This window comes from Trachypithecus francoisi, unplaced genomic scaffold (genome assembly GCF_009764315.1).
Source record: "Trachypithecus francoisi isolate TF-2019V2 unplaced genomic scaffold, Tfra_2.0 Lachesis_group5, whole genome shotgun sequence".
In the NCBI taxonomy this organism is placed as follows: domain Eukaryota; kingdom Metazoa; phylum Chordata; class Mammalia; order Primates; family Cercopithecidae; genus Trachypithecus; species Trachypithecus francoisi.
Genome location: NW_022681470.1, coordinates 102,315,998 through 102,325,917, shown reverse-complemented (window position 1 = coordinate 102,325,917; position 9,920 = coordinate 102,315,998). Strand labels below are relative to the sequence as shown.

Sequence of the window (9,920 nt, the reverse complement as noted above, 5' to 3'; positions counted from 1 at the left end):
TTTTTATAACTCTTGGATTAATGTCACTATGTTTCTGTTTTTTTGTTCATAGTCTGCAATATCAGCTGGACCACCAAATGGCAATTGAGAGCTGCACAACCTGCAATTACCTTTATTCAATTAATGCAAAAACAAAAAGGGGGAGATGTTACAGGCCAAAAAGAATGAGGGTCATGACCAACTCAGTATACCACTGGAGGCTATTTGAGTAAACAGAAAACTGTTCTCATGAAAGCAGGATGTTGGAAAACTGACAAACTACGTCTGCCGACAGAAGGGGTGCTGAGGGCAGTCACACCCCCAGGGCAGTGTTCCTTGTGATTATCTATAGGAACATCTGAAGCCTGTTGAAAGCAGCAATTATGAGAGAAAGCAATTATGTGTACCTGTGATAAATCAAGCAGCTGACCAACCATTACCTCTCCCTACCTGCCCTTTCTACCTAATAAATACGAAGGGCTGTAGAAGCTCAGAGTTGCCTTTGCTCACTAGAAACAAGGAGCCTCCTGACCCCTTGTTTTAAAACATATCCCTTTGTCTTTGTCTTCATTTCTGCATTCTCCCCACTTCGTTCATGCCGTAGTAACCAACAGTAACAGTACAGGCCATATAATTAAGTGACTATCACTAGATAGCCTTCCTTCAACGATGTTCTTCATCTAGGAACCCAGAGTTCTCCGGGATAAAATGGCAACTGAGGTTTTGGATATATTGAGTAGGAAAGAAAGTCACCTCCATAAAACTTAGTAACTGGAGCTGTTACCACTACAAATTTCTAAACTTTGCAAGACTGCAGCAGGATTTCAAATGACACTGAGAGAGGAGAGAATGAGCTCATGTGGATTTCCCTCCAAACATATTTACTGCACAAAGGCAAAGTTCACATTACACTTGGAGATTTCTCTCAGTCTAGTTTAAGATCACAGATTGCGGATCCCAGACAACTGGTATCAACCGACCAGTGTCCTGTTAAGGCTAAACCTAAGACTCTTTACCACACTGTAGCCTTAGAATTGGACTTCTCGTCCTGTTGCTGGGAAGAATTAGAGATATATATTAAAGGTCACTTTTCTTCTGAGAAAAGGGATGCTGGAAGAGACAGGAGCAACGAGTGTGTGGCAGGAGTTCAAAGTGATAAGGGGAAAGCCAGGAGCCACAGAGCATAAAGCTCCAGGGCTGCCTTAGGGGATGAAGTGACCAGCACCCTGACTCTTCTGTCCAGCTTTTTAACAATCTAACAGAGTTTCTTTATTTTCTTTCAGCTACTCCTGGAAATGGTGAAGACATGGAATTTTTGCAAAAAAATGGGATGGAGGAAAATAAAGCCTCTGTGTGAGTGTATAACCATTTGACCTCTTTTTTAACCCTCTCCAGGGCCACCCTAGAATCAGATCTGCTCCCCAGCATCTTCTGTTTCCTGGAGTGTGTTGTCTGCTACTTTGGATTGGCCATGATGGGCTGGAGCTGCCTTGTGACAGGAGCAGGAAGGTTTCTGGGTCAGAGGATCGCCTGCCTGTTGGTGGAGGAGAAGGAGCTGAAGGAGATCAGGGCCTTGGACAGGGCCTTCAGACCAGAGCTGAGGGAGGAATTTTCTGGTAAGCAAACTTGATTCATGGGTGTGTGGCTCCATTTTAAGCCCTGCATGGGTGTGGGGAGGTGGACCTTTTCTAGCAAGTTATAGAAAGTTGTAGTCAAATCTAAGCCAATCCCACATCCACAGTCATCATGAAAAGAATATTAAACAGTATAAAATGGCATAGTGTGAAAGATACTGGATGGGGTGTCCAGAGACTGGATTCTGGCCCTGACCCAGAACTTGAGACACAGCCACTTTGGACACCAGGCCCATTTTCTTCTCATCTAGAAAATCCCACATCAGTTATTTTTCTTGTTTACAACTTTTTTATGTTCTGAAGCTTTTTGTCTTGGCAATTGCTTTGCAACATTCACAAAGGATGCCGTTGACTTGGAGACCTCACCAGTGGGTTTCTGCCTCTCTAGACCGCCCTGAGCTTTGTTTTGTTTTGTAGCATCCTTGGCATCTTTAGTAAAGGCAAAATAAAAAGAAGTGAAGGTATAGGCGAGTGTGTAAGTGTGTGTGTGTGTGTGTGCCAGAAAGCGAAACAGAGAGAGAAAATGAGGGAGAGAGAAAATCAGAGAGAGAGAATAAGAAAGACAGAGAATGCATGAGAAAGAGTGAGAGAGAGAGAGAGGATAAGACAGAGAGAACATCAGTGAGAGAGAGAGCTCGTGCACAAGTGCACAGCACAGAGCAGAGATGGTAAGAGGCAGTATGAGGCCAGATATGCCTCATTTCAATTTTTCATATATGGCTTTATTTTTTAACTATTTGTCTCTGTTGCTCAATCATCAAGAAATTGCAGAATTTGGTGTAGCAGATCCTTGTGCAAATAACCCCATGAGGGGCATAAAAGGGGTTGTATCCAACTGAACAATGAACCATCAAGGTCCTGAAACATAAAGCAACTTGCCAAGACCATCTAATTAATGTGTAGCACAGCTCAGACCAGAGCTTCCTCCAAAGGCTTCGTCACTTGACTCCAGAGCTGATGCTTGGCAAAGTGGGTCTTCAGTCTCTCCCTTTGCCTCCCTGGGTGCCCAATTCCCTGTCCTCCTCCCCAACCCAGGATATTGGGTGGACTGTGTGTCTTCATGTGGGCTCTGGCAGTGTAGAGACTCATGACCTGCCCTCAGAGAAGCCCCCACTTGACATCATTCAGGGACCACACCCAATACTCTGTTCCTCTTTTGCTCTTCTCAGACCTCTTCCGATTTCCTCCACCCTCTGTTTTAATGGTGTCTTTCATAAACAAATATTAACACAAGACCAAGATTAAATGTTTGTAATCCTTAGGTGTCGCCAATATTTACAATCTAACACATAATACCAGAAAAAAGCAATACTCAGCCTAGAGGAATTGTTCCTTATGGTGAAAATGCAGGGGATATAATGGATGCACAGTGGCCTGTATGAAGATAAAAACAGAGAATCCTTTCAGTGTTCTTTCTGTGCCAGGTACTGTGCTACATGTTTTGCATATGCTGACTCCTTTGTTACTCATAGCAACCCTATGAGATTGTTAATATTATTATCCTCCTTTCTTACAGATTAGGAGACAGACACAGAGAGGTTAACTAACTCACTGGAAGTCCCAGAGTTAGAATATGGCAAACCTGGATTTGAACCCAGAGAGTCTAGTGCAGCATCTGCACTCTTAAACAGAGTTAGTCTAGCAGCTTGAGGAAGGAGCGAACTATGGCTCCACTACAAAGTCCCCATTCCTAGTTTCTAGATCCCTGTGAACTCACTGAGGAAGAGCCTTTTCTCTTGGCTTTAGACTTCTTCAACTTTGAAAAGGCAATTCCTTTGAGCCAGTCTGTCTGAAGTTGGCAGCAAAGGGGAAGCAGAGGAAGGGAGCAGGAAGTGCAGAGGTGGAAATAGAACCAGAGAAAATTCTACTCTCAGTCTGTCACCCACGTCCTCCCCGGCAGCCTCTTCCCTGCCTCCCCCATACCATGGCCTTCTTGGAGTTGCCTGGCAATAGGAAGGGGCTGGGAGTAGACAAAACATGACAGAGGCATCAGGAGAGTAAATGGTCCTATCTGAAACCCTGGATGGAATTGCTCCGGTATTGAATTTTTCACTCTGAATTTTACTCTCACTGTTCTTTGGCCTTTGTTGCCAATTTCAGTTGAACTTTCTCAGAAAAGTTTATTGTAAACAGCCAGTCCTGTACCGGGTGTACAGTGTACGAGGCTTGGAGGTGGGTTGGGCAAGTTTGAGTCTCCACTAGAAATGTGACCTTTGATCTGTCCCTGAACCTCTCTGAACCTCAGTTTCCTCATCAATAAAGTGGGACTCAGAAAACCTATCTCATGAGATTGCTGTAAAAGGAAATAAGCAAGCTGTGAGTCATATGCAGATTATAAAGAACAAACAAGTGTAGAGTATTTATCCAAGCTCCATGTACCACAGTGTTCATGGCGTGGGCTAATTCCAGGTGACAACTTTACTGTCAGCATCATGCCTTGGGGATTTCAGAGGATCCTGAAGACATTAAAGTTGTAACCACTGCCCTCGGCTAGACAGCTGGAATATTAGTTCATTGGTCGCTAACTTTCAGCATTGCTATCTTCTTTTCAAGTCTGATGAGTTTTTCATGGAAATTCCTCATTTAAGCCCATCCGCAGTTCCCTAGTAATGGCTCCACTCTCCTCCTGATTGCCCAGGCAGGAAACCACAGGGGTGATTTTGTCTTCTTTTTCTCTCAACCCAGATCCAGTAGGTATCAGGACCTTTAAGGTAAGATCTGAAATTCAAACCTGTTGTATTTGCCCTCCTCTGCTTCCACTGCTGGACCCTGCTTCCAGACCTCATCGAAACTTTGGCACAGATACTCTGATTAATCTTTTAATTACCTTACTTTCTCATATCCCCTATATCAGTCCATTTTACATCCTCAAGCCAAGGTTGACTTCCTACATCATAATTCTGCTTCTGTTTCTCTGTCTCGCTCACTTTTTTTTTTTTAACAGGCTTTGGCTGTGCCACCAAGGCTGAGTGCAGAGGAATGATCTCTGCTCACTGCCACCTTTACCTCCTGGGCTCCATCCATCCTCCTTCCTCAGCCTCCCGAGCAGCTGGGACTATAGGCAGGCACCACTACGCCAGGCTAATTTTTGTATTTTTAGTAGAGATGAGGTTTCATGAGGCTGTCCAGACTGGTCCTGACCTCCTGGGTGCAAGCAGTCAGCCCACCTCAGCCTCCCAAAGTGCTAGAATTACAGATGTGAGCCACCATGCTCTGCCTGGTTCTCTACTTATTCCAAATATAAATAAAGGATTTTCTTTGATGTGGTGCTGGAGACCCAAAATCATGATCCTGCATCACCTGCAGAATTAAATTCGAATTTTCCCTCTTACACCCAACTCTCCACAATCACCCTACTCTCTTTCAATATTTTAGTGAGTTTCCCATGACTCTAGAAATGCTTATATTCCAGATACACCTGACAGCTCATTGCTCACATTACTTTTCTGAAATGAGATGGGGTAGAAACAGATGTTTGCTCTTTCCCAATAAATTGCTACACATTCTGACTTCTGTGTCTTTGTTTACTTGTTCCTTCCATGGAATGTACAGCCTCCACCCCAACACCATGACTCTAACCATCCCCGAACACCTATGTAACATCATCTTTATCAGGAAACTTCCAAGCCAGTTTCAGAAATGTTCCAATCACCTGACCCGTGTTCACACAGAGCTCCAGAACAAGACCAAGCTGACAGTGCTGGAAGGAGACATTCTGGATGAGTCATGCCTGAAGAGAGCCTGCCAGGACATCTTGGTCATCATCTACACCACCTCTGTCATAGACGTCATCGGTGTCACTCACAGAGAGTCTGTCATGAACGTCAATGTGAAAGGTACAGTAGCCTGGGGAGGAGATGAAGCAAGGTAGGGGATTAAGGATCACAAAGAAGGACAAGAAAGGAAAAGAAGTCCCTCCACTGAACACCTGCTGTGCTCTGGGCCAAGTGTCTTTGCTAATCACTACCAACTGGGGGAGTTCAAAGCTGCTATCTTTAGCTTTTTACATGAGGAAACCAGTGCTAGAAATGGCAAGTAACTTGTGCAGGGCCCCCCAGGTAAGTAAGTAAGTAGGAGAGTTAGACTTTAAACTCACTCCTGTGTGACTCCAAAGGCTGTGGACACTTTTTCTATTACGGCTCCAGTCAAAAGTCGACTAAACTCTGACTTCAGATTCTTGATATCCAGCCACTCTTTGCCTCTGGGACAGCATCAAACCTTCCAGGTGCCACCATAGTCATCATTTTAAACTTTGTGTGTAGGCTGATGATAATGAAATGGGAAAAATCCCCTCGTCCCCCTCAGCAGGCATGCAATGGGGGTGTGGCTTGCTTCTTCAGTGCCTCACTGCTCAAACCTCTACAGGAGCATACAGAGAGGCAGGCTGTGGAATTCCGACACCATGGCAGTGTCAGGGATGAATGTTTACAGCTCCTGAAACCCCAGTGGGTGTGTGTTACATGTGCTCTTTTAGTTTTGCTCGTTTAGTTTTGACATCTGTAGGTGGCTTGTTTTAACCAGCTAAATTAGACCCTCTACCTTGTCGGAAATTCAGAGGGCTTTCTGTATCTCGGGTTGTTGCTTTGGTTACCAGAGGAATTGGATCACACCTGGGCTGGGAGAATGAGTGCCAGGTTTTGTTGAGTGGAGGTAGCTCTCAGCAGCTGGGGGATGACAGAAGGGGAAGGTTTGCCCATGGATTTGGCAGCTCAACTGCCCAACTCTTCTCCGACTATCCCAGGGAAACTCCACATCACTCTGCTGGGCAGTGTGTTCCTCCCAACGTCCAGTTGCCCGTGTGTTCCTCTGCTGATGTGTTCGTCCGTTGATGTGCCCCTTCTGACATCCAGCCCCTTCTGTCTTCTTCTGCCAATCTGCTCCTCTCATTGTCTGGCAGCTTGTGTGTGTCCTGCTAGGGTCTTGGGGGTTTTTATAGGCACAGAATGGGGGCATGACAGGCCAGGGTGGTCGTGGGAAACGCAACATTTCGGCAGAAAATGCTTGTCCTCATCTACGTCCCTGGGAGTGGAGCCCTAGCCAGGGACTACACCCTCCTTCACCCAGCACTTCCCTTCCCCACTCCCATATCATTTAAAGGGACCACGCTCTTCCCTTCCCAGCACTCCCATATCAAGAACATTCAGAGCCCTGCTGCCCACCTCAAAGAAGTTTTCTCAAGAGAACTAGCAAAGCTGGTTCACAGTGGTCTGTCAGGACAGAATTATCCAGCACATGCTTTCTCACAATATTTGCTTAACAAAAAGGGTTTCCAGGTGTTCAGAATACACAATCTCTTCAGCTCACCACAGGGCCTGCTCTTACAGAGCCATTCCCAGCCAGGTGTCCAAAGTGCACCTTCATTCAATCCTCATCCCTTAAAGTCTTGATGGTCTTTCTGAATTGCCGCTTTCCAAACCACTTTAAATCCAAACACATTTCCTTAAGGAATCTTGTCATGCAGTCTCACCATCTGTTTCCCAGAGCCTAGTCTCTTCAGCACCACAGCACCCAACTGCAGGCCTGGCCCTCCACATTCAGTCTATTCCAACACCTTTCCTAAAGCAGCTAATTGCTTTTGGGTATCCAGCACCATCTCAATAAAAAATCTTTCCCGTTTCTACTTATGCATACCTTTAAGTACCTCTACAGTGCAAGGAGGGTGTTAAGAGTAACCAGTTTTTCATTTGAATTCTTAACTCTCCACAGCTCCCAACAACAAGAAATGCGAAATGACAGGGGAAGTGTTAGAGGCATCTGTTTCCTAAGCCATTATCACTCCAAGGCTTAGAAAACATTTCACAATGTTGGTCATTTCCCTCTTGAAGGTAAACTACTTCCACATTTTCTCTACCACCAGATTAATTGTTGAAAACATGAGGCTGTCTCTCCAGAAACTCAAATTCCACAGAAACTTTAAACTGGGCCAAAAAAAAAAAACAAGAAGAAAAAATAATAATCCTTACCTACGAAATTCCTTCCTTCTTCAAGGGAAGGCACTCCGAGCACCTCCATGAGCTTCACTTCCACACAGCTCAGGGGATGCTACCAGGTCCTCCCAGTGCAGGTGTTACCAGCAGAGGGCACACTCCTCTTCCCAGTCCTCCACCAGGCTCCACAGGAAACACCAGGGCAGGGTTTAAGGGAAGGTTTATCACCCCGACTTTACATAACCAGGTAAACAGAGTCACAGCCAGAATTGGAAGCAGCTTTCCCAGCGAACACACAATCAGGAAAAGAGTGTGGGTTTCCAGCATCTCCCCACAAGCCACTCTTTGCTCAATGACTCCAGGAATGGTCCTTGTGACTAAGTTTTATCAGTCCACTCAAAATGAGAAAAATACCAGCAATTGCATGTATATTTAAGAGTGTATATTGCTTATATACAACTGTGTATGGGTATGTGTGTGACATAATTTCTTCCACTGCCCTTTTCTGCCTAAGGACTGGGACTGTCCATATTCTCAGAGTATATCTTCCTGATTTTTTAGTTTTTCAATAACCTGCCTTTAATGGTATTGATGTCACATTATAATTTTCAACATCCTTACTTCGCAAAAAATAAAGTGATAACCCTAGGTCCTTTGCCAAAATTAAAGTACACACACACACACACACACACATCCATACACCCAAAAGTCTAGAAATTCTTGCTCTCCAGAACCCATATGTCAGTTTCTTTTCATTTTAGTGTTTTTCCTATGGCTGTAGCATGGCCCAGTCTCAGTCAGAATCACAGAAGAATGGACCCCGAGTCTGTTACAACCACTGCACTAGGGAGTGGAGATACATGCATGTGGTTGGGGCCCCTTAGTTGTATTTCCTGACACTGACAGCATGCTTTTCGTTGGTAGGTACCCAGCTTCTGTTGGAGGCCTGTGTCCAAGCTACTGTGCCAATATTCATCTACACCAGTACCCTAGACGTAATCGGGCCCAACTCCTACAAGGAAATCATCCAGAATGGCCATGAAGAGCCTCTGGAAAACACATGATCTGCTCCATATCCATACAGCAAAAAGCTTGCTGAGAAGGCTGTGCTGGTGGCCAATGAGTGGACTCTGAAAAATGGTGGCACCTGGTACACTTGTGCCTTAAGACCAATGTTTATCTGTGGGGAAGGAAGCCCAATCCTTTCTGCTGGTATAGATGAGGCGCTAAACAATAATAGGATCCTGTCAAGTTTCAGTAAGTTCCCCAGAGTCAACCCAGTCTATGTTGGCAACGTGGCCTGGGCCCATATTCTGGCCTTGAGGGCCCTGCAGGACCCCAGGAAGGCCCCAAGTGTCCAAGGACAGTTCTACTATATCTCAGATGACACGCCTCACCAAAGCTATGATAACCTTAATTACACCCTGAGCAAAGAGTTCGGTCTCCGCCTTGATTCCAGATGGAGCCTTCCTTTAGCCCTGATGTACTGGATTGGCTTCCTGCTGGAAATAGTGAGCTTCCTGCTCAGACCCATTTACACCTATGGACCGCCCTTCAACTGCCACATAGTGACATTGTCAAATAGCGTGTTCACCTTCGCTTACAAGAAGGCTCAGCGAGATCTGGCCTACGAGCCACCCTACAGCTGGTAGGAAGCCAAGCAGAAAACCATGGAGTGGGTTGGTTCCTTTGTGGACCAGCACAAGGAGACCCTGAAGTCCAAGACTCAGTGATTTAAGGATGACAGAGATGTACATGTGGGTATTGTTAGGAGATGTCATCAAGCTCCACCCTCCTGGCTTCGTACAGAAGGTGACAAGGGCACAAGCCCAGGTCCTGCCTCCTCCCTTTCACACAATGCCCAACTTATTGTCTTCCTCATGTCATCAAAACCTGCCCAGTCCCTGGCCCAACTAGCAGCTTTCTGTCCTAATCATACACCAGAGGAAAGACAATGTGATTTGCTTTTTCCAAACCTCAGTGACTGATTCTGAAAGATTGTGGTCCTTTTTTTTTTTTTTTTTTTTTGAGACGGAGTCTTGCTCTGTCTCCCAGGCTGGAGTGCAGTGGTGTGATCTCAGCTCACTGCAAGCTCCGCCTCCTGGGTTCACACCATTCTCCAGCCTCAGCATCCCGAGTAGCTGGGACTACAGGAGCCCACTACCACAACACCCGGCTGATTTTTTGTATTTTTAGTAGAAACGGGGTTTCACCGTGTTAGCCAGGATGGTCTCAATCTCCTGAGGTCGTGATCTGCCCGCTTTGGCCTCCCAAAGTGCTGGGATTACAGGTGTGATCCACTGTGTGAGCCACTGCGCCCAGCTTGTGGTCTCTTTTTACTTGAGGGTCGCTTTTAACTACTAGAGCTCCAATTTTCCTC

At 45.6% G+C, this 9,920-nt stretch overlaps 1 pseudogene across 1 annotated transcript; it reads left to right on the top strand.

The window, feature by feature from the left end:
• The first annotated feature begins 567 nt into the window (after window positions 1–567).
• Window positions 568–9,518, top strand: LOC117075409 (annotated as a pseudogene). The gene is made up of 3 exons (XR_004433989.1): window positions 568–1,595; window positions 5,285–5,449; window positions 8,465–9,518. The product of XR_004433989.1 is annotated as a 3 beta-hydroxysteroid dehydrogenase/Delta 5-->4-isomerase type 1-like (transcript).
• The last annotated feature ends 402 nt before the right edge of the window (window positions 9,519–9,920 follow it).